The 25,368-nt window shown below is 42.1% G+C and overlaps 1 long non-coding RNA gene across 2 annotated transcripts in view; it reads left to right on the top strand.

The window, feature by feature from the left end:
* LOC140741738 (uncharacterized) overlaps window positions 1-25,368 on the top strand; it is a 109,275-nt gene that overhangs the window by 55,880 nt on the left and 28,027 nt on the right. The window contains exon 4 of one of the 2 annotated variants that reach the window (XR_012102119.1): window positions 15,574-17,037. The exons of the other annotated variant lie outside the window; for it this stretch is intronic. This is a non-coding gene — a long non-coding RNA (uncharacterized lncRNA). Of the gene's footprint in view, window positions 1-15,573; window positions 17,038-25,368 lie in introns of those variants that run through there. 2 annotated transcript variants of the gene reach the window in all.

Below are 25,368 nucleotides of genomic sequence, written 5' to 3'. Positions count from 1 at the left end.
TGGACAAGACAAGACAAAACCAGGCTCAAGAACAACTTGTATCCCACCTTCATAAGACTATTGAACATCCCTGAGTAGAATAAGATGGACTCTTGACCTCACAATCTACTCCGTCATGACCGTACACATTATTGTCTCCCAGCACAACACTTAATTCCACACTGTTACTATTGAAGATCAGCATTATATGTCACATGGATATTGAAATATACAGTGAACTGCATCGTTTGCATCAACATATATGTGCTGGGGGTAGCCTGCAAGTGTTGCCATGCTTCCAGTGACAAAATATAGCATGCCCAGGACTTACTAACACTAACCTATCTGTCATTTTTGGAACGTGGAAGGAATTTTTTAAAAAATTATTACAATTGAACTTATACTACCTCAATGCACTGATGTGATGAAAGGATCTGGATGGATGGTATGCAGAACAATCTTCTCACATCTCTTGTAGTTCAGAGTTGGTCATTCTCCATTCTCTATATATTCATTGGCTTTCTCTGCATAGATTTCTCTGATAGAGAAATTCAATGAGTTAAAATCTCTGCGAGAAGCAGTTCTGCGCAACCGTCTTAAATAGATGACTTCATATTCTAAAACTAGGAATCATACTTCTGGATATCTGTTCAAGGAAAAATACCCTCTAGGCATCACCCAACAACTGCCCACAGTAAGGACACTTCTCATTCTTTCCATCTCCAATGAATATTGGCCGGGTCTGTTCAACCATTCTTCAGAAGCTGACATGTTTATTTTCTTATTTCAAGATGCAGCGCTCTCACGGACCTTTTCATCCCAACGAGCCCACGCTGCCCAATTACACCCATGTGTCCAATTAACCGACTAACTGTACATCTTTGGAATGAGGACAGAAATGAGCACTCAGAGGGAGAATGTATGAACTCCTTACAGATGGTGGTGGAACTTTTGCTGTAGCGTTGTTAGATAGATAGATACTTTATTGATCCCAAAGGAACTTACAGTGTCAAAGTAGCATTAGATTATATCAGATTAGATTCAACTTTATTGTCATTGTGCCGAGTACAGATACAAAGCCAATGAAATGCAGTTAGCATCTAACCAGAAACGCAAAGGATAGTGTTATTTACAAAATTTACAAGTGCACGGTTATGCACATTAGACGAGAAGTAGAAACATTTAAAAAATAAGCTACCACAAAGTGTCTAACAGGAGGGGCGGGGTCATCACTTCCTTGGCCACAGGTTGCTCATTATAGAGTCTAATGGCCAGGGGAAAGAATGACCTCATATATCGCTCTTTGGAGCAGCGCAGTTGTCTTAGTCTATTACTAAAAGTGCTCCTCTGTTCAGTCAAGCTGGCAAGCAGAGGGTGAGAAACATTGTTCAGAATTGCCAGGATTTTCTGTGGGGTTCTCTGTTCTACCACAGCCTCCAGTGTGTCCAGTTTTGACTCCTATAACAGAGCCAGCCTTTCTAATCAGTTTATTGAGCCTGTTGGCATCACTTCTATTGATGCAATTGCCCCAACACACCACTGTATAGAAGATAGTACTGGCGACAACAGACTGGTAGAACATGTGAAGGAGAGGCCTGCATACTCCAAAGGACCTCAGTCATCTCAGGAAGGAGAGGCGACTCTGGCCCTTCTTGTACGCAGCCTCTGTGTTGGTGCTCCACTCAAGTCTGTCATCCAGGTGCACCCCTAGGTACTTGTAGGTCCTCACCACATCCCCGTTGTCACCGTCAATAATAACAGGAAGCAATGCAGGCTTAGTCTTCCTAGTCCATCAATTTCTCCTTTGTGTTACTAATTCAGCTTGCACCATTTGACGAAGTCCTCCACCAATCTGCATTGGACGGAGCACTTCCCCCAGCAATCAGGGCTGTGTGGTATTGAAGGGACTTGATATATCGAAAAAACATGATCCTCACAGTGCTGCTCTGCTTAGCCAAATGGAAGTAGGCTCCGTTCAACAAGTAGACGTCAGCATCGTCAACTCCTGTGCGCTCCTAGTAGGCAAAATGCAGAGGATCAGGGGCTGATCTGACCCGGGGCCAGAGGTGAGCCAGGACCATCGTCTCTAGGGTCTTCATGATGTATGAGGTGTGGGCCACAGGACAGTAGTCATTCACGACTTCCGGTTGGCCCTTCTTGGGTACTGGGACCAGACATGATGTTTTCCACACAGTTGGGACCCTTTCCAGGCTGAGACTCAGATTGAAAATGCGCTGGAGAACTCCACACAACTGCTCAGCACACTCCGTCGGGACCTTTGGATTCACGCTATCCGGTCCCAATGCTTTGCCGTGTCTGAACACTGTGCCCATGCACCATGGTTTTTTTGGCAAGAATCAAAGAGTGACCTTTCTCCGTACTGTTTCCAATACAAATATCCTTTCTGAATTATGTATTCCAAAACTATACACAATACTCTAGCAGAAGCCTCGTTGCTGTCCCATGAAGTTACATTAAACAGAATCAGAAGCAGAATCGGGATTTTTATCACTGGCATGTGACATGAAATTTGTTAACTTGGGAGCAGCAGTTCACTGCAATACATAATCTAGCAGAGAGAAAATAATAAAACATAATAATAATAAATAAACAAGTAAATCAATTATGTATATTGAATTTTTTTTTAATGTGCAGAAACAGAAATTCTGTATATTAAAAAAAAAGGTGAGGTAGTGTCCAAAGATTCAATGTCCATTTAGGAATCAGATGGCAGAGGGGAAGAAGCTGTTCCTGAATCGCTGAGTGTGTGCCTTCAGTAACAGCAAGAAAAGGGCATGCCCGGGGTGCTGGAGGTCCTTAATAATGGACGCTGCCTTTCTGAGACAGCGCTCCCTAAAGATGCCCTGTTTTTATGTTTATCCTTTCTTAATTACATATTTCAAAACTATACACAATATTCTAGCTGCATTCTCATCGCTGTCGCATGAAGCTTCATTAAAGAGTTCCTATTTTTATATCCTTGTACTTCTTGCAATGAAGACCAGCGTTCTGTTAGGCGTCCTGATCACTCGCTGTAGTGTGTTATCAATAAGTTTCATGCACTAGGGTCCCTTAATCCCATTATACCACAATGTTTTGCAAACACACTCCATTTAAGTATTTGTTTATTTTTCTCATACTTCCTTCCAAAGTGGATAACCTCACATTTTCCTACATTAAACAATGCTTCCTGGGACAAGCCAGCCAGAACCCTGTGCTGTTAATGAAACTACCAGAGGCAGGTTGCCAGCATACAGATACCACAACCAAGTTTCTATATCCTACGCCTTATCAATTCTACTTCTCTGCAGTTGGAACTGTAACTTCTTATTTTTGTTTAGGATTACAGACCAAGGATCAAATTTATTGGACATATGCATTTATATGTATGAGGATTTAGCTATGGTGTGTTGGTCAGAGCATAGCATACAACAAAAAATAACATTCAACAATTATAAGAATAATAAATATCAAAAATAAAGCTAGAGGTTAAAATACGGATAAGGAATAAAATGTGCATAAGTACATAAATACTAGCATGTGTAAATGTAAACAGCATTATAAAAATTGGTTTAAAGTGTTGACAGTTCAGTGACTGAGATAATGGATAGGGAGGATGGGTGGAGTTGTTAACGATAATAGTTGATCAGATAAACTGCCTAGGGGGAAATAAATTTTTCAGATGGCATGACGTTTTAGTTTTAATATCCCTGTAGCAATTTCCAGAATGGAGCTTTTGGAAAAGAGAGTTTGCAGGGTGGATAGTATCCGCAATGATTTGTTCTGCCTGCTTCTTGCCCCAGGACGCACACAAGTCCAGCAGCAATCATAGACTGCAGCCAGTGATCTTTTCAGCAGAGAGAAGGCTGATTTCATGCAGGCCACAAGCTGAGTTAATTCATTGTGTGCCGTGTCGAATGACGTAGGTGATCATGGTCATTCTTGGCAAATTTTTCTACAGAAGTGGTTTGCCATTGCCTTCTTCTGGGCAGTGTCTTTACAAGATGGGTGACTCCAGTCATTATCAATACCAAATACAAAGTTCAAAGTAAGTTTATTATCAACCTACCCTTGTGCCAACTGGAGATTCATTTTCTTGCATGTCTTCATAGTAAAACAAAGAAGTACAATAGTTTCAGTATAAAACCATACACAAAGACTGATAAGAAACTGTGCAAACAAAAGACAAACTATGCAAGAATGAATAGATAAACAGATAGATATTACTGAGAACATGAGCTGTAGATTCTTAAAAAGTGAGTCCAGAGGTTGTGGAATCAGTTCAGTGTTGAGCTGAGTGAAATTATCCATGCTGGCTCAGGATCCTGATGGTTGAAGGGTAATAACTGTTCCTGAACCTGATAGTGTGGGACCTGAGGCTCCTGAATCTCCTTCCTGATGGTAGGAGCGAGAAAAGAGCGTGGTCTGCATGGTGAGGGTTCTTGATGATGGATGCTGCTTTCCTGAGGCTGCACGCTTTGTAGATGTGCTCAATGGTGGGAAGGAACAATATGGACCAGACCGTGTTCTGGTCCAGCTGCCTTTTAAAAGACATTATTGTAAAATACCTAGTCTTAACCAACATTTATTACTCTACCATTGTCACTAAAAATAAATCATCTGTTAATTTACTTCGCTATTGCTTGTGGGATGTTGATCCATTTACATCAATACAACAGTGGTTACATTTGCAAAGATCTGACTGGCTGCTTCATCTTCAAAGATCTCCTGGGGCTCGTTAGCTTGCTGCGAGAAAAGGAATCCCCTCTTGGCTTGTAACCTCTTGAGCCCATTGGGTCTGAGCACAGACACGACTCTAACCACAATTCTTAGGGAGGAAAAAGCCACTCGAGTTAGCCAGTTCTTCTAAGTAGGCTCCAAATGAATTCCCCAGGAAGCAAATACATCATAAAAGGAACACTGTACATTGATGGTTTGCACTCAGCTCCAACACACTTTTATTACTTAACCAGCAAAAGATTGTCCCAACTTTCTAAGGATCTCATCTATCTTTGTTGAAGATTGCTAAGCCACAGGAACAAAGGTCAGAAGTCCCAAATGCAACAGAGACAACAGTGATAATGTCATCCTTAACGTCCTGCCAAAGGCAATGGAATTGGAAAAGTATCAGATTATACAGATGAATATTAAACATTTTATCCGAAATGAGGTCACTTGTTTGCACCAGACACACAAAATCTTTTTTTTCTTCAGCTTATTAGATATGCAAACATCCTCTTAGAGTTAGTGTTCCACTCCTCAGGTTTTCACTGATGGTGATCTGATTTTGTGTGTGTGTGTGCGGTGCCCGGCTGGGGGTGGGGAGAACTGAAAATCTGGAGATGTTATTCACATGCCAACCCATGCACTTTGTCCAACCTATGGGTTTTTCCACGTTGATTTGACCAGCCACTGCTGTGCCATCAGCAAGCACTGGAGTGAGGTCAGGGTGTCCGGTAGATTTTGGAAAAACAAGTGTCTGTTCTGTGTCAGAGAGCAGGAGGTGAAATTAATTGTGAGTGGTAGAGAAAAAGATGATGCTATTATCCATTCTTGAGCAACAAGTTTTCACTCATTCTTGTACACCTAAAAGAAACTAGGGATTGAAAAATCACCAGATCCCACAAGGGGAAGAGCAAAAACGTAATGCAGAATAATGTGTTACAGAGAAGGTGCAACGCAGGCAGTCAATAGTGTACATAGCCATGATAAGGTAAATTGTAAGGTAAAGAGTCCATCTTATTGTACGAGAGGACTGTTCAACAGTCTTGTAACAGCTGGACAGATGTTGTCCTTGAGCCTGATGATACCTGCCTTCAGGTTTTTGTATCTTCTGCCCAGTGGGAGTGGAAAGATGATTGAATTCTGTATTTTGTTACTGATTTCCTTTCCATCCGATTTTTATATACTTATATACACAGTATATATAAAATGTTTATATATACATTTTATATATACTGTGTATATAAAATGTACACAGTATATATATATAATCTTGCTCGGCTTGCAAAGGAAAGTGTTTTGCTGTATCTCTGTATGTGAGACATTGTAAAACAATCACTAATTGCAAAATGGAGTCTCAGCGAAAATATATAGAGCCTTGACTATACCACACCTGGAATATTATGCACAATTCTGATCTTCCAAAAGGCCAGAAAAGGCTGGTATTAGTAACATCGGTTCATTATTTTCATGTGTATCAAGATGCATTGAAAAGCTTTTTGCATGTCATCTAGGCAGATCATAAAAGCATAAGACATAGGAGCAGAACTAGGCCATTCGAGTCTGCCCTGCCATTTGATCATGACTGATCTATTTCCCTCTCAACACCGTTCTCCTGCCTGCTTCTCATAACCTTTGACACCCTTACTAATCAAGAACCTATCAACCTCCACTGACTGGTATATTTACCCAATGACTGGATGTCCACAGCCATCTGTGGGAATAAGTTCCTCAGATTCGCTACCTCTAGCTAAAGAAATTCCTCCTCATCTTCTATTCCAACGGGATATTCTTCCACTTTGAAGCTGGCCCTCTGGTCATAACCTCTCCCACAATATGAAACATCCTCTGAACATCCACACTATCTGAACCTTTCAATATTCAATAGGTTTCAATGGGATTCCCCCCTCATTCTTCTAAACTCCAGAGAGTACAGGCCTAGAGGCATCAAATGCTCCTTATGTGTTAACCCTTCCATTCTTGGGACCATTCTTGTAAACCTCCTCTGGACACTCTCTAATGCCAGCACATCCCTTTTTAGATATGGGGCCCAAAACCTACTCACCATACGCCCAAGTATAGTCTGATCAATGCATCCTTGCTTTTGTACTCTAGTTCTCTTGAAATGAATGCCAACATTTAATTTGTCTTCCTTACTACTCACTCAATCTGCAAGTTAACCTGTAGGGAACTCTGCACTAGAACTCCCAAATTAATTTGCACCCCCAATTTCTCTCCATTGAGGCTATAGTCTATGCCTTTATTCCTTCCACCAATGTGCAGTTCCAGTTAATGTTCATTACATGAGGATGTGATCGCAATAGAAAGTATAGAGAAGATTTACCAGAATGTTGTCTGGAACGGAAGGCTGGAGCTATAAGGAGATTAAGTCAAAGTCAAAGTAAATTTATTATCAAAGTACATAGATGTCACAATAAGCTTCTTGACAATCATTTTCCTCCAGCCATTTAAAGGAAAATAAAAAACACAAGATTATGGGGTGATTTGATAGATGTATACAAAATAAATGCAAGCAAGCCTTTTCCACAGAAGTTGGGTGGGACTACGACTGGAGGTCATGGGTTAAAGGCGAAAGATGGAAAGTTTAAGGGGAACATGAGGAGAAACTTCTTCACTCAGAGGGTTGTGAGGTGCAGGTCGATGGGAGTAGGCAGTTTAAGTGGTTCAGCATGGACTAGATGGGCTGAAGGACCTGTTTCTGTGCTGTACTTTTCTATGACTCTCTGACTCTAATGCTAATTATGAAAACCTATACAAAGAAAAAGATTGACAAGCAACCAATGTGCAAAAGGAGAGAAGTCATGCAGATAATCATAATAAAGTAACTAAATAATACTGAAAACATGAGTTGTAGGGTCCTTGAAAGTGAGTCTGTAGGTTGTGGAGTTCAGAACTGATGAGAAATGTTACCCATGCAGAACTGACTCCACAATGTATAGACACACTTCCAAGGAGAAGGGCTTATTGGATGGACTGGGTTGATTCTCACTGAAATATACGAGGCTGTGGGTGAACTTACACTGAGCGGCTACTCTATTCGTTCACCATCTCACCTGTGAAGTGGCAATTCTGCACCAAACTTGAACCACTGAAGGGCACTTGACAGCTGTGGCAGGGCTTGACTGTTATCAACTCTGACAAAGTGAAATCAAGTGGCATAGGTCACAGCAGGGCTCCACTCCCAGAGGAGATCAACACCTTTTGTTCTCACTTTGACTGTCAAAACATGGAGGCACCTTCCACAGCCCTTGGTGACGCTGTGATTTCAGTCTCTGAGGTCGATGTGAGAGCATCCTTCAGAACGGTGAACCCACAGGAAGTTTCCAGCTCAGACAGGGACCCTGCCCGATTAATAAAGACCTGCGCTGATCAACTCACTGGAGTGCTCACCGATATTTTTAAGCTCTCGCTTCAGCAGCCTGAGATGCCCAGCTGCTTTAAGCAGGCTTCAAATATACCAGTGCCTGAGAAGAATGTGGTAACCTGCCTCAATGACTATCGTCCAGTAGCACATCTATTGTGATAAAGTGCTGTATGAGGTTGGTGATGAATCACATCAACTCCTGTCTGAGAAGTGATTTGGATCTGCTCCTGTTTGCCTACCATCACAACAGGTCAACAGCAGATGACATTTCATTGGCTCTTCACTCAACGCTGGAACACCTAAACAGCCAAGATTCAGAACATCAGGATGCCCTTCATTGACTACAGCTTGGCATTCATTAACTTCATCTCTTCAAAACTAATCAATAAGCTTCAAGACATAGGCCTCAATACATCCTTGTGCAACTGGATCCTTAATTTCATCACTCGCAGACCCCATTCAGTTTGGATTGGCAAAAACATCTCTTCCATAATCTCCATCAGCAGAGGTGCATCACAAGGCTATGTGTTTAGACTCCTGATCTACTGGTTTTATACTTATGACTGTGAGGCTAAGGACAGCTCCAATGCTAAATGTAAGTTTGCTGACAACACAACTGTCAAAGGCTGAAATCAAAGATGGAGATGAATCAGCATGTAGGAGGGAGATAGAAAATGTGGCCGAGTGGTGCCACAGCGACAACTTCTGACTTGATGTTAGCAAGACCAAGGAGCTGATTGTTGACTTCAGGAGGAGACAAATGGAGGTCCATGAGCCAGTTCCCACTGAGGGAATCAGAGATGGAGAGGGTCAACCACATTAGAGTCCTCGGTGTTATCATTTCAGAGGATCAGTCCTGGGTCCAGCATGTAAGAGCAATCATGAAGAAAGCACAGGAGAACCTCTAATTTCTTAGAGGTTTATGAAGATTCGGCATGTCATCTGAAACTTTGACAAAATTCTATCGATGTGTGGGGCAGAGTCTATTGACTGTTTGCATCACAGCCTGCTATGGAAATTATTATTTATTTATATTATTTTTATACTTGCAGAGTTTGGTTTTTTGCACATTAGTTTGTCTGTCCTGCTGAGTGTCATCTTTCATTGATTTTATTGTTTCTTGTACTTACTGTGAATGCACACAAGAAAATGAATCTTAGGTTTGTAAGTGGTGACATATATGTACACTGATAATAAATTTACTTTGAACTTTTAACCTGCTATTAATTGAAATATCTAATCAGCAAATCACGTAACAGCAACTCAATGCATAAAAGCATTCAGATATGGTCGAGTTCAGTTGTTCAAATCAGAATGGGGAAGTGACTTTGACTGTGTAATGATTGTTGGTGCCAGATGGGGTGGTTTGAGTATGTCAGAAACTGCTGATCTCCTTGGATTTTCACACACAACAGCCTCTAGAGTTTACAGAGAATGGTGCAACAAACAAAAAGCATCCGGTGAGTGGCAGTTCGGTGGGTAAAAAAAGCCTTGTAAATGGGAGAGCTCAGGGGAGAATGACCAGGCTGGTACAAGCTGACAGGAAGGCGACAGTAACTCAAGTCACCATGCATTGCGACAGTGGTGTGCAGAAGAACATCTCTGGGTGCACAACACATTGCTCCTTGTAGTCTGATGGACCATTTCAGCAGAAGACCACAAACATATGGTCAGTGGCCACTTTTTATTAGGTACTGGAGGTAACTAATAATTAACAGGGACTGAGTGTGTAGGGGTTGATGAAATTATAAAGGGCATAGATAAGATAGTCAAAATAAAGGGAGGTTAAAGCTAGTGTGCCCTACTGTAATAGGAGAAACTAAGAGCAGATGTGAAGGGTAAGTTTTTCACTCAGGGTGGTGGTTATTTGAAAAAAGCTGCAAAAGGAAGTACCAGAGGAAGATACAATTACAAGGTTTTAAAGGTATTGAGGTGAGTACATGGAAAGGAAGAATGTAGAGCCCACAGGCAGATGCGGATAAAATGGAATAGTGCAAATCTACATCAAGGTCAGATGGAGGTAGTTGAAAGGGCCATTTCTTCTATGTACAATTCTATGAATTCATAACCTACAATATATTATAAATTCATATGGTTCCAGGATTTTCAGATGTTTCTGACCAAGCTTTACGAGATTGTTTTTCCATGTTTCAGTCTGAATATTTCGTTGATAATCGCTCCGGTGCTTCACCTTGGGATATTTTTTTCTTTTTGAAAGCCTCGCTGACAGATACAAGTCGCATTCATTAATCTAAAGTGTCATCCCACAACACAGCCGGAAATCATCACTAACTTCTCTCGTCCCAGTGGTCCTCTTGTGTAATAATTAGGGATGAGATCAGCAATTCCGCCTTCCCCATTGGGCGATCCGTGAATCACCAAGAGCCTGTCATGTAGCAGCTTCAGACTGGGAGAACTCTTTAACTAGCTGACAGTAGACAAGGAGGATGTTGCATGATGAAGACCACATACCACCTTTTAATTCCCCATTCACAGGACGTGGACTTCATTGGCAGGGCCAGCATTTAATGTCCATCCCCCAACTACCTCCTGAATGGAGGCGTTTTATGGCAAGGTTAAGGGTCAATCACTCTGTTGGGTCTGGAGTCACATAGGATGGCTGATTCTCTTCCCTAAAGTACTTTAATAGACCAGATGGGCTCTTTATTCCTTCTTGCTTATTACCAACATTATCTTTACAATTCCAGATTTATTTAATTATAGCTGCTGTGGTGGGATATGAACTTGCCTCTCCAGATCAACGTTCCTCTGGCAGCCAGCCCAGAACTTAACCACAGTGGTGCTCACCCATGTGCTGACATAGGGGCTTTACTGAGCATTAATATTCATTCTGAACCAATTTGACAAAAACAAAAAAAAACTGATTGCCTTGTTTAATTTTGATTTATATATGAATCAGGAACAGGAATCATCCCCCTCTCCCCCTTGAGTCTAATCGGTCATTCAGAAAGATCAAATCACATAATTCTGATAATATTTCAGTCTTCACATATTAAGAATCCATGTTTCCCTGCCTTAAAAATATTCAAAGACTTTTTTTTTTCCTTCTTTGATGAAGAGGTTCCAAACACCCAGTGAAAGAAAAGAAAATTACCTCATCTTTGTCTTAATTGGTGACCTTGTGTTTTTAAGAAGTGAATCTCCAGTGGGTACAGATCAGCCTGTCAAAAGTTCAAAGTAGGTTTATTATTAAAGTACATATATGTCACCATATGCTACCTTGAGATTCATTTTCTTACGTGCATTCACAGTAAATACTAAGAAATACAATCAAATCAATGAAAAACTGCACACAACAAAGATGGAGGAGCAGCCAATGTTTATTTATTTATTGAATACGGCATGTAATGAGCCCTTCCAGCTCTTTGTGCCATGCTACCCAGCAACCCCTGATTTAGCCCTAGCCGAATTGCAGGACAGTTCATAATTAACCTATCAACTGGTACATCTTTGGACTGTGGGAGGAAACTGGAGCATGTGGAGGAAACCCACGGGGTCACAGGGAGAAAATACAAACTTCTTACAGTCAGCGGCGGGAAAAAAGACAAGAAATTATGCAGATATGAAAAAAAGATAAAGAAAAAACAAAATATTGAGAACATGAGCTGTAGAGTCCTTGAAATCAAATCAGAATCAGGTTTAATATCACTGACATATGTAATGAATTTGTTGTTTTGAGGCAGCAGTACACTGGTATACACAAAAAAAATTAAATTAAGTAAGTACAGCTAAAAGAGAGCCAAGAAATCGTGTGGTAGTGTTCATGGGTTGGTTCATTGTCAATTCAGAAATCTGATGGCGTTGAGGAAGAAGCTTTTCCTAAATCATTCAGTGTGTGGCTTCAGGCTCCTCAGATGGTGTCAATGAGAAGAGGACATCACCTGCTGAAGGGGGTCCTTAGTGACGGCTTGAAAAAAGGTGACTCTTTGCATGCAGCTCTGAAAGGAATCATCAGATATTTGTATTTAGGACTACTAGCCATTTCAGGTATTAATCTGGTAAACCCCTGAATTGTACTCTCAGTGTAGTGTCAGTGCAGTCTCACAAACACCCTAATAATTTCTCTACATTTATATTCAATTCGCCTAACAGTAAGTTATAATATTCTCAGAGAGTCATAGAGCATTATAGCACAGAAAATGGTCCTTCAGCCCACCTAGCTTGTACTAAACTGTTCTACCTAGTCCTATTGACCTGCACCTAATCATAGCCCTCCATACCCCTCCCTTCCATGTATTTATCCAAACTTCTCTTCACCAAGAATTGTCACCTTGACATGGTGGAGAGGCGAAGCAGTTCCTGGGATCTTGAGAGTGATGCCATCTGGACCTTAGCTCCTGGTTTGGTTACCCTTGGCGGTAAGAGCAAGAGGGATCCAACCAACAGGAATTCCAGACAAAGAGCGATCCAACCAAAGCTTTAGTGGTTGTGTTGGAAAAAGATGATGACACATCACATAGTCAGTGAAGCTGGAAGAAGGCTAGTGCAGTGAAAGGACCCAGTCATCTTGTATTCCATGCAAACACGAGGAAATCTGCAGATGCTGGAAATTCAAGCAACGCACACAAAATGCTGGTGGAACACAGCAGGCCAGGCAGCATCTATAGGAAGAAGCAATGTTGACGTTTTGGGCCAAGACCCTTCGTCAGGACTAACTGAAATAAAAGATAGTAAGAGATTTGAAAGTGGGAGGGGGAGGGGGAGATCTGAAAAGATAGGAAAAGTTGAAGGGCGGAAGAAATTATAGATGGGGAGCAGTGAGAGAGGGTTTCACTGAACTCCCGTCGAAGAGAAGATTTAAACTTCTTCCCTGTAGGCATCACTGGCAGAGGCATTGTATTCCATGCCACTGGATTCTGACCCCGATCTGTTAAAGGTCCAAGTGGTGGCTGCCCATGCATCAGCCTCCTCACATTTAACCAAGTCATGCAAGGGTATCCTCCATTAAGGAAATCCACACTTGCCAGGACAAATAGGTACAAGAACAGTTTCTTTCTGTATGCCATCAGTCTTATGAACACTTGAATTTTAGTCTATTATAAATCAAGTCCACCTGTACATTCAATGAAGTGGACCTCATTGTATATAGTTTATGATTATTTGCATTATTGTTTTTGTTTGTTTTTAATTCTGTACAGAGAGAGCTCAGGGAAACCGGCATCAAATTCCCTGTGTGTGTCCTCATACTTGGCGATAATAAAGGATTCTGATTCTGATTCTGATTCTGATTCTGATTCTGATTCTGACCTCCCAGATATCTAACCTCCCAGATATGTGGATCCCAGATTGGTTTCTACAGCCGCCTGAATGCCCACCAATAGGCAACCCCTTAGGAGAGCATCATACCAACTCAAATAATCGCACTAAAACAAATCAAAACTTCTCTTAAATTTGCAGTTGAACCCCCACCAACACTTCCACTGGCAACCCATGCCAAGCTCGCAGCAGCCTCTGAGTGAAGGCCTGAGTATTAGGTGTTAAGTGTTCTGTTAGGAGTTTAACTTTTTGGTGAGAATGAAATGATGGGAGAGATCCTTCCCTCTGTACTTTGACTTACTGTTGTCTTCCTGTCAACTTAAACCAGTCTGACCATTCTTCTCTGACCTCTTTTATTAACAAGGCACTCTCGCCCATAAAACTGCCGCTCACTGCATGTTTTCTGTTTTTTGCTTTTTTTCTCTGTAAACTCTGGACACTGTTCTGCATGAAAATCCCAGGAGATCAGCACTTTCTGATATACTCAAACCACCCCATCTGACACCAACAATCATTTCACAGTCAATGTCATTTAGATCATATTTCTTCCCCATTCTGAGGTTTAGTCTGAACAACAACTGAACCTCTTGATCACATCGGCATGCTTTAATGCATTGAGTTGATGCCACGTGATTGGTTGATTAGATATTTGCACTAACAAGTGTGTGTACAGGTGTATCTAATAAAGTGGCAACTGAGTGTACTTCGAGTTTTACTAGGATGGCATGCTGTTCACACCATAACTCTGAGGCAAGCCCAAAAGGACAGAATCTTCCTGAACATCAGAAGTTCTTAGGAATTGAGCCCACTTGTATGTATCCTATACATGAAATTAAGCCTTATACAGATAATCCTATGATAAATACCCTGAACCCCTCATGCTTATTGTACAGATAATTCTTTAATAGCACTCTAAGCTACAAATGCTGCTGGAAAAATACCTGGATCTAAAGTATTACCTTCATTTTCTTGCATAAGTTTAGGGTAAGCAATATTAGCAAAACAAAAAAGGTAGTCATTGGCTTCAGAAAGGTGGGGCAGTGCACATGTTCCTGTTTATAGCAGCTTGGCTGAGGGCAAGAGACTAGAGTGCTTCAAATTCCTTGGAGCGAATGTCTCCAATAACTTGTTCCGGTCCAAACACTTCGATGCCCAGACCAAAAATGTTCACCAACACCTCTACTTCCTCAAGTGGTTAAAGGGGGTTTGGCATGGTCCTGTTGACCCCACTAATTTTTATAGCTGAACCATACAAACATCCTATTTGAATGCGGCACGACTTGCTATGGCAATAGCTCTACCCGAGTTTGCAATAAACTGCAGAATTGTGTACAGCGCAGCACCTAACGAAAACCAGCTCTTCCCCCCCCCCCCCCATAGACTGTCCCTATATCTTCCTCTGCCTCAGTAGAACTGCCAACATAATCAAAGACCCCACTCACCCCAGACATTCTCTCTCTTCTCCCCTCTCCCTCATCGGGTAGAAGATACAAATGCCCGCAGCACATAGCTCTGGGCTCAGGGACAGCTTCGACCTCGCTCTTATAAGACTATTGAACAGACCCTTTGATAAGATGACTCTTAACCTCACAATCTACCTTATTATGATCTTACACTTTATTGTCTACCTGTACTGAACTTCCTCAGTAACCGTAGCACTCTGTTCTGCATTCTATCACCACTTTCTCTTGTACTACCTCAATTCACTGATGTCTTGAAATGAATTGTGTGGAGGGTAAGCCAAACAAAGATTTTCACTGCTCCTCACTGCATATGACAATGGTAAACCAATTTACTAATTTCTAAATTTATGTATTTTAAAACCTAACACTTTTACTTCTATTTATTAATAAGCTTTAAAGTTCTACACGTTCCGTATGATGCTTATGTATGTTCATTAAGTATGTTTCCTGAAATGTGATTGGTTGCTCAGCCAACCTGATGACACTATAGCTGCTGGGTATGAGAAATTTTTTGAACCAATGGCTGATCACAGCAAATGCTGGAAAAGGGAAGTTCGCACCACACTAGTTGCTTGATCTTTAATCTCTATCAATGAGAAATATTGCTGCCTTTCCTCTAGCTCTTACCCGCTCATGATTTTTTGCCTATCACTGTGTCAGCTGCTCTTGGGTTAATCCAAAGTTCAAAGTACATTTATTTCCAAAGTATGTATAAATTTTGCAACCTTGAGATTCATCTTCTTACAGGCAGCCACAAAACAAGAACCTCAAAAGAACCCATCAAAAAATGACCAACACCCAATGCGCAGAGAGAGAGAGAGAGAAAATAAAACACAAACCTGGCAAACAATAAAAGCAAGCGACCGCATTTATAGCCAGCGAATCCATAGATACGAAGCCCAGAGCAGCCAGAGCAGGCCTACAGCCTCTGGTCATCACACAGTGGAACAAAACCGAGCTCACAGACACTACAACCACAACAACCAATGATGATTATCTGTATAATTCATAGATCATTTCCCCCCAAAATAATTGAGACAGTGGCAAAGTTCAATGAGCACCTGTCTCACAGTTCTAGAGACCCAAGTTCAATCTGTTGTTTAAATGGAATTCCTGACCCATATAGGCAGCACATTGGCCCACGTTGGGAGGCAGGGTGGAGATTCATCTCCACCAAAGGAGGTGTAAGGCGCTCCTTCCCTCCGCCAGTCTGCAGGTCACCCTTGGGCAAAGTGTAGCACCTGCGTAACCCCCCAATCAGGGGCACGTGAAGCCATGAGACCAGGTGGTGGATGGTCGTATGAGAAGCTGGTGCAGATCACACACTCTTGGTTATGTGACCACTGACACCAGGCAGACAATCTCTGAAGAGTATTGATAATGGCTGGGGTCGCCTGGCTTGCAAAGTCACTGCCCAGAAGAAGACAATGGAACAACAACACACACAAAATGCTGGTAGAACACAGCAGGCTAGGCAGCATCTACAGGGAGAAGCACTGTCGACATTTTGGGCCGAGACCCTTCGTCAGGACAGGAAGACAATGGAAAACCACTTCTGTAAAAAATTTGACAAGAGCAATCATGGTCGTGGGACCATAATCACCCACATCATATGACACAGAACATAATGACGACAATGATTGGCTCAGGTACAGAACTGTTCCCTCACGGATCTGGGTTCGATCCTGCTATTTGTGTGTGGAGTTTGCACGTTCTTCCCTCGCCCACGTGGGTTTCCTCTGGGTAGTCCTGTTTCCTCCAACATCCTAAAGGTGGACAGACTGGCAAGTCAATTGAACCAGAACCAGGTTTATTAACACTGTCTCATACAACAACTGGTATGGAGGAGCCACTGCACAGGATTGGAAAAAGCTGTAGGAAGTTGTAAACTCAGCCAGTCCCATCATGGGTACTAGCCTCCCCAGAATCCAGAACACCTTCAAAAAGGTGGCATCCATCACTAAGAACCCCCTTCCCTTTGGACATACCTTCTTCTCATTGCTACCATTAAGGATGAAGTACAGGAGCCTGAAGCCACACGCTAAGTGTTTCAAGAACAGCTTCTTCCCCTCCACCACCAGATTGCTGAATGGACAATGAACCCAGGAATGCTTCCTCAGTATTTGTTTTCCCCTCTCTTTTAACTTATTTTTATATAAACTTCTTATCGTAAATTATAGTTTTTATTACTGTGTATTGCAATGTACTGTTACCGCAAAATGACAAGGTGACTGTGAGAGAAAGGTTTCCTTAACATAGATTCTGACAGGAAGGTACTCTCTTTGAAGTTTAGCTCCATTTGAAGCTCACAATTCCATTGTAAATTTGTGTTAGCTAACTTTTCATCAAATAAAAATCTCCCACAGTCATTTGAATGTATGGTTTCAGAATTTCGTAATGTGAATAGGGGCAGATAACGTCAATTCTATTATTTACTATAGACCAGCTAATGTATTTTTAATAGAAATTGGTAGATAACTATGGCTGTATTTATAGATATTTCACAGCCTGCCAGGGTGCCAAATATTAAATTCCGCCGTCTGTGTGAATTACGTGGATCTCGACCCTTTAAGTGTTTCCATATAAACTTCAGAAAGGTAGAAATGTTAATAATTTCCATTAAAAGTGAGAAAGTGCAAACAGACTTTCAGGCATACAAGATTTAAGCAATGTTGTCAAGCCTTATTCAGCATTGAATGCATAGAGAGTAAGGTTAAGTCACAGTGGGGGCCTCTATTAAACCAGTGGGAAATGTATCATGGTGCTCTCTCCAATACTTTAAATGAATTACTCTTTATCATAATCTGTGGGTTTGAGGTGAATTATTTTACAAAATTAGATCTGAGGTTCTCTCTGTCTTGCAAATGTGATTGTCCTCCATCTTAGCAGCACCCTTTCACCTGGAACTGTTTGCAGTTACATTGATGTACTAACAGAAGATGACATGAGATAGTCAAAACACCCCTTCCAATCCCTGATCTAGCTGTCAAGACCAAAAGTCTAAAGGAGTGGTGATGGACTGGAAAGCGAACTGGAGGATCTATGAAAACAAGATGTATCGAGGGATAATAAGACTATAAGATATAGGAAAATAATGAGGCCATTTGGTCCATTGAGCCTGCTCCACCATTTCATCATGCCTGATCCATGTTTCTTTCAGCCTCAATCTCCTATCTTCTCCCCATATCCCTTCATACCCTGACTAATCAAGAACCTATCAACCTTTGCCTTAAATATACCCAATGACCTGGCGCCCACAGGTGCCTGTGACAAAGAATTCCACAGATTTACCACCCTCTGGCTAAAGAAATTCCTCCTCATCACCGTTCTAAATGGACATCCCTCTATTGTGAGGCTGTGTCCTCTGGTCTTAGACACACCCACCATTGGAAACATCCTTCCCAAATTTACTCAATCGAGGCCTTTCGACATTTAATTGCTTTCAAAGTTTTGGGGTCCAAGTCTATAGATCCCTGAGCGTGGCCGCACAGTTGACGGGGTGTAAGGAAGGCACGTGGCATGCTTGCCTTTATTAGTCAAGGCATTGAGTTAAAAAACCGGGAAGTTTACGTTGCAGTTTTATAAAACACTGATGAGGCTGCTTTCAGTTTTGGTGATTCCCATTACAGGAAGGATATAGAAGCTTTGGAGATGTTGTAGAAGAGGTTTAGATTCTGCAGATGCTGAAAACGAATGTAGCACACACAGAATGCTGGAGGAACTCAGCAGGGGAGGCAGCATCAATGGAAACATAAAAAGATAAAGGCCGAGACTTGATGAATGTCGACTCTTTATAGATGCTCTCTCACCTGTGGAGTTGCTCCAGCATTTTGCATGTGCTACCAGGATGCTGCCTGGATTAGAGGCCCTGCACCATAAAGAGACGTCGAACAAGCTGAAGTTGTTTTCTGTGGAACTGCGGGGGCTGAAGGAAGATCTGAAAAAAAAGAATAAACTTACGGGGGGAATCAATAGAGCCGACAGCCGATATCATTTCCCCATGGTTGAAATGCCATATACTAGGTTGCACACCTAGTTATTATTATTATTATTATTAAAGCTATTATTAATGCTTTTTGAGATAGTGATTTAGATGCATATCATATTTTTTTACTGAGTTAAGTATTGTATGTAATTAGTTTTGCTACAACAAGTGTATGGGACATTGGAAAAAAAAGTTGAATTTCCCCATGGGGATGAATAAAGTATCTATCTATCTATCTATCTATCTATCTATCACACAGCTAAGGGGAAAGTTCAATGGAGAGAGGTGTGGAGCAAGTTTTTAAAAAAAACAGAGAGTTCTGGATGCCTAGAATGCATTGCCAGGGGCCGTAATAGAGATAGACATACCAACAATGAAGCCCTTGGATAGGCACATGAATATGCAGACAGCAGAAAGATGTGGATGGTATTCAAGCAGAAGTTAGAGTAATTAAGCATCATTATCTTAATTAGATGAGTGCATTTATTGCCTAAGGGTCTCTTACTGTTGCATCTGCACACTGTTTAACATTTTTTGCTTAAACCTCAGACGTAAGTTCTATCACCAGAGGGTTTTCAAGGCCCAGTTTTCATGAGAAAATCAGTGATGGTCAAAGAATGGAGCTGTACACTTGGTATCCCTGACAACTGAAGTGCTCGCAATCTCAGAACTACTCTGGCCTACTGAACTCTGCTGGAATCTGGTGGTGAACCTTGTTCCCATTGGAATGCGGATCCTGACTGTTCTAATAGGACTCTGGCCCAGTCGCACCCCACTCTTGTCCAAACTTTGGGAGCTAATATTGGTGAATATATTTCTCTAATTAAACCAAAACAGGCAGGAGAATGGGTCTGAGGAGAAGAATAGATTAGCCATGATGGAATGGCAGAGCACACAGGATGGGCCAAATGGCCTAAATCTGCTCTGTCTTATGGTCTGATAGTGCAATTTTGTTCTTACTCAAAATAATAACACTATCCTCCACTTGTGCCTGCACTCCTTCAAGATCTTAAAAACAACAGAAGGAAAAGGCTAAAATTTAGCTTTATTTCTCACATGGACATCTGACAGAGGATGCTGATGTTAATTGGCTTATCTGCCAGTCCATTTGGGGAATTTTGTGGACAGTGCTGATGGTATCTCAGTGGATAGTCCACAGCTCAGAAACCCTGTAGACCATAAACCTTGTGTTTGTTTTGGGGTCTTGACCTTCAAACCCTATGCTAAGTATTGAAGAAGATGCTAAATATCATTTTTAATGCTTGACTTTGTTGAGAAGTGGCTCCCACGACATTGGGAGCGATCCATGTTTTCTAGGGATTCTAAACAGTGTTGATGAGCAGGACAATCTTGGGGTCCAAGTTCACAGCTCCCTGAAAGTGGTCATAGAGGTTGATAAGATGTGTAAGAAGGCGTATGCCATGCTTACCTTTATTAGTCAAGGCAATGAGTTCAAGAGTCAGGAATTTAAGATGAAACTTCATAAACCTCTAGTTAGACTGCATCTGGAGTATTGCATACAGTTCTGGTCACCCCATTAAAGGAAGCTCTGGAAAAGGTGCAGAAGAGGTTTTCCAGGGTGCTGTCTAGATTAGAGGGCATGTGCTGTAACGAGAGGTTGGACAAACTTTGGTTGTTTACTCTGGAGCGGCGGAGGCTGAGGGGAGATCTGTTAGAGGTTTATAAGATTATCAGAGACATAGATAGAGTAGACAGACAGTATCTTTTTCCCAGCATTGAAATGTCAAATGCCAGATGGCATGCATTTAAGGTGAGAAAGGGTAATTTCAAAGGAGATGTGGAGGGTGTATTTCTTATACAGAGAGTGGTGGGTGCCTAGTGTGGTGACGAAGGCAGATACATTAGAGACTTTTAAGAGGCATCTAGATCGGCACATGAATGTGAGGAAAATGGACATTGTGGAGGCAGAAGAGATTTGTTTAGTTGGCCATTTGATTACTAATTATATTAGTTCAGCACCACATTGTGACGTCCTGCGGGCAGTTCATGAAACTACTTCTTTTCCTTCTTTTAAATATACTTCTATTACTGATCTGCATGCGTTTGGTGCCTGTGGTTTACATTTTGAGAAAGTGCTTTCAGGCTGACTGAGCAGCCTGGTGATTGTGCTGACTCCGAGGGAGATTGGAGTGGTTGAGAGCGGAGTGTGCGGCCTAATAGCGGAGCTCTGGTCCATGATAAGCCCCGTTATTCACTGATCTCGAGCAAGATTGAAATCGATGAGGACAAGAGGAGAAGGTGAGAGGGTGTTCAGCACTGTCTGCTGGCGTTTGACTCTCTCTCTCCTCACATGCTATAGGAAGAAAGGCGCAGGAAGGTGCAGGACAAGGTTTGATTGGCGTGTCTTGTGGATGGGACTCATTTTTACAGGATACTGAGGCTCATGTTACATGTGTTTCTCGTTTCTGGTTACTCTTTTTTTACTGCTATTTTGCACGATTTTGATCGGGGCACTTCGACACAGACCTGTTCTGTGGCCTGCAGTCAATGAACAACACTGCTAAATTGAACTGAACTGAACTAAACTGAACGTTTCTAGACTCTTTGAAGAATTCTGTGGTTTGATGTTTAAGATTCTGCATGTTATTCACTTGTTTCTTGCCATTTGCTCGATTTCTTCTTTTTTTTCCTGCATGTTGGGTGCCTGATGTTTTCTTTCAATGGGTTCCACTGTGTTTCTTTGATTCGTGGCTGTCTGTGGGAAGTTGAATCTCAGGATTGAACACTGCATACGTACTTCGATAAATGTACGTTGAATCTTTGAATCTGTTTTGTGTGGTTGGGCCAGGTTGATGGACAATCTTTGTTGATTAGATATTTAATGTAAGACTCATTCTTGCATAAATTTTGGTGATCGAGTCCAGGAAGGCACAAGTTTGGATTCTGAATCTACAGATATGTGACCGTCGACTGTGCACTCCAGCTCAACGACTGAGGGTGTGGTGACTAGGGTGGAGGCAATGTCGATGGTCTCCCGTGTCCCACAGATTAGTTCCAGTGTGAAGTTCATTAGGGAACTGTGATGGGAAAGATTAAGGAGAGTGTGGATGCCGCTGACAATCCAAGCAGTTGTCTATCTCCACATCTTGGCAAGTTGAAGACCTTTAGTGAGCCATTAGTTACAACAATACAGTGCTCTCATGGCTAATGTTACTGAAAATGATTTTTAAAAATTAATTAATCACTGGAATTTGATGAATTCATGCACAACAGTCTCTAGACTTTACAGAGGATGGTGCCACAAACAAGAAGCATCCCATGAGTGACATTTCTGTGGCTGAAAATATCTTGTTAATGAGAGAGGTCAGAGGAAAATGGTTAAAGCTGACAGGAAGGTTTCAGTAACACATTTTGCAACAGAGGTGTGAGGAAGAGCTTCTCCGAATGCACGGCACATCGAACCTTGAAATGGACGGGCTACAGCAGCAGAAGACCATGAACATACACTCGGCAGCCACTTCAGTAGGTACAGGAGGTATCTAGATAAGTGGCTACTAAGTGGGGGATAGGCTGATTTGTGTGATGGACTGGATGACATTCAGAGTACTTTCCTGCAGATTTGGGCAGAGCACTTGTACTCAGCTATGATCTATCTGGATAGCAGGAATCTGCATGTTATACTGAAGAACTTCCTTCGGGCAATAATGGTGAAGATTAGTGCCCGAAGTGGACCATCATAGGTAGGGTGCATGTGGGCCTAGCAGACTATGTGATGAGATATTAGTGAAAATGATTCTCAAGTACCACAGATATGACACTGTGCTTTAAACCATATCCAGAACACTTTAGTGCTAGTGATACATCGGGCTTCAATTCCCACCATTTTCTGTAAGGAGTTTGTACATTCTCCCCAAGACTGTGTAGGTTTCCTCTGGGTGCTCCAGTTTCCTCCCACACTCCAAAAACATACGAGTTAATAAGGGTTAGCAAGTTGTAGGTATGCTATAGTGGCACCGACACCCTCGGACTGTGTTGGTCATTGATGCGAATGCCGCGCTTCACTGTATCTTTCGATGTTTCCGTGCACAAGTGACAAATAAGGCTAAAGCTAATCTTTATACAGTTGTGCCTGATGAACCAGAACCTGTCCTTTGCAGTGGTTGGGAGTTACCGCCAGGGAAAATTTATGTGCTTTTGGTGTTTGAGCAACTAACTTAGTGGGACGTGGTGGCAGAGAGAGGCTCATTCGGTCATTTAGGGTTGTTAACTGGCAGGAAGTAATTGCTTGTATTACTGGAACAGGAAACTCCAAAAATAGATTTTCCTTTCATTAGAGGTCTGGAATCTCATGTTTTTTCCAGGCAAATTAATTTAATCTGCAGTGTCTCCGAGTCTCAGCATGGCCTGGGGAACTTGAAAGGAGCCACATGGTCACACTACCATAAGTAAGCAAACGGCACTGTAACTTGTGTTCCTGACATGATTTAACTAGTTGCAACACGACTCATTTACCAAGGCTCCATCCTCTAACCACAAGTTAGGAGTGTGATGGAATATTCTTTGCACATCTTGATGCTTGCCCCTCCAACAGCCATCAGGAAGCTCACCAGATCAAATCAAATTCAAGTGTAATTATCAATCAACCATACAAGAACACAGCTGAATGAAACAGCATTCCTCCGGGGCTAAGGTATAAAACATACACAGCACACTTAAACAGCAAGCAAAGAAACATAATCATGCAAAACAAAAGCACATGTATTGGCCAAGTCCCTGAGAGATCGCAAGTTGATTATACAGATTCCCAGCAGCGCAATCCAGCCTGTCATTCCACCATTTGAACACTGGGGGCAGCACCAACAGGAAAGGCCAGTTCCCAGTTGAACATGGACACCATGCTGCAATGCCTCCAGCTTCTCTCTCCTGGACTGCAGCAGCAGGCATGCCCGCAGCTTGAGGCCTAGTCTTTGCTACACCATCCCGGACAAAGCAGCCCGCTTGATTGCCACCCCTTCTAGCACCCCGAGCGTTTGTACCCTGCACCGCTGATGCCTACTTTCTGTAGTATCTGCCATCTGTAAAATATCCTCCAGTTATCCACACCGTGTACTCTGACAATAGCTGCCTTACTCTGGTTAGACCACACTTGGAGTATTCTGTTCACTTCTGGTCATTTCATTATAGGAAGGATATTGGAACTTCAGAGAGGCTGCAGAGGAGATCTACCAGGATGCTGCCTGGATTAGAGATAGGCTGAGTGAGCTAGGGCTTTTCTCTTTGGAGTGAAAGAGGATATAAGGCAGAGGTGAACAAGTACCATAGATAGCGTGGACAGCCAGTGGCTGTTTCTAAGGGCAACATTGGTTAATACCAGAGGACATCCTTTCAAGGTGAGTGGTGGAAAACTTAGGGTATCTTTTTTATACAGAGAGTGATAAGTGCCTGCAATACACTGTCAGGGTAAGTGGTTAAGCCTGATATAAGAGGGGCATTTACAAGATTCTTAAATAGGCACATAGGTGAAAGAAAATTGGAGGGTTATGGACTATATAGGAGAGAGGGTTTAGATTGTTCATAGGGCAGATTAATAGGTCTGCACAACATCTGTAGATTGAAGGCTCAGTGTTATGCTGTACTGTTCTGTGTTTTATGTTCTAATTCATTACACTGGTACCCAGAAGCATGAGCATTGTAGAAGCATTCCAGCAGTTCAAGAGGCAGCTCAAGACCCTTTAACAATTGGCAGTAAATTCCAGTGACAACCACATTCCATTAATCAATAAATAGTGAATTTCTCCTCCAATATTTGATCTGTGTCTTTCTCATTTGCCAGGAGATAGACCTTTTGTTCCATTTTGCCCAGATGCCCTGTCATCAGCTCATGCCACTACAGACTTGCAGGCGGAATCGTCTTTCTTCTCTCATAGACTCATACAGCATGTAAACAGGATTTTTGCCTAAACTTGACCATGACATCTAAACTGTCACCCTGGGTAGAAACCATGTACCTGTCCAAATGTCTTTTAAATGTTTTAGTTGCACCTGCCTCTATAGCTTCCTCTGGCAGCTCGCACTGTATACCCACCATCTATGTCCTCTGGTTTTAGACTCCAGTGCCCTGGGAGTGGGGAGAAGATACATCTCTACCAAAGGAGGCGTAAGGTCCGCTTTCCCTCCACCTGCTGCAGGTCACCCTCAGGCAAAGTGTAGCACCTGGTTAATACCACCCCCAATCAGAGTCATGTGACGTCATGAGAGTCATGGGAGCAGGTGGTGGATGGTCGTATGAGCAGATCACAAACCCTGGTTATGCAACTCACTGATGCCAAGCAGACGGTCTCTGAAAAGTATTGATTATGGCTGGGGTCACCCATCTTGTAAAGACACTGCCCAGAAAGAAGGCAATGGCAAACCAGTTCAGTAGAAAAAATTTTCCGAGATTAGTGAAGGTCATGGAAAGACCATGATTGCCCACGTCATACGACAACGCAGAAAACGAATGAACGAACCCTGGGAAAAACACTGACCATCTATATATACTTTTATTTATCTCCATAAGGTCACCTCTCAGACTGCAGGGAAATTTCCCAGCCTGT

The sequence above is a fragment of the Hemitrygon akajei genome, chromosome 19 (genome assembly GCF_048418815.1).
Source record: "Hemitrygon akajei chromosome 19, sHemAka1.3, whole genome shotgun sequence".
Classification (NCBI taxonomy): domain Eukaryota; kingdom Metazoa; phylum Chordata; class Chondrichthyes; order Myliobatiformes; family Dasyatidae; genus Hemitrygon; species Hemitrygon akajei.
Note: the sequence above shows the minus strand (reverse complement) of the source record. Positions and strands in the feature narration are given on the sequence as shown.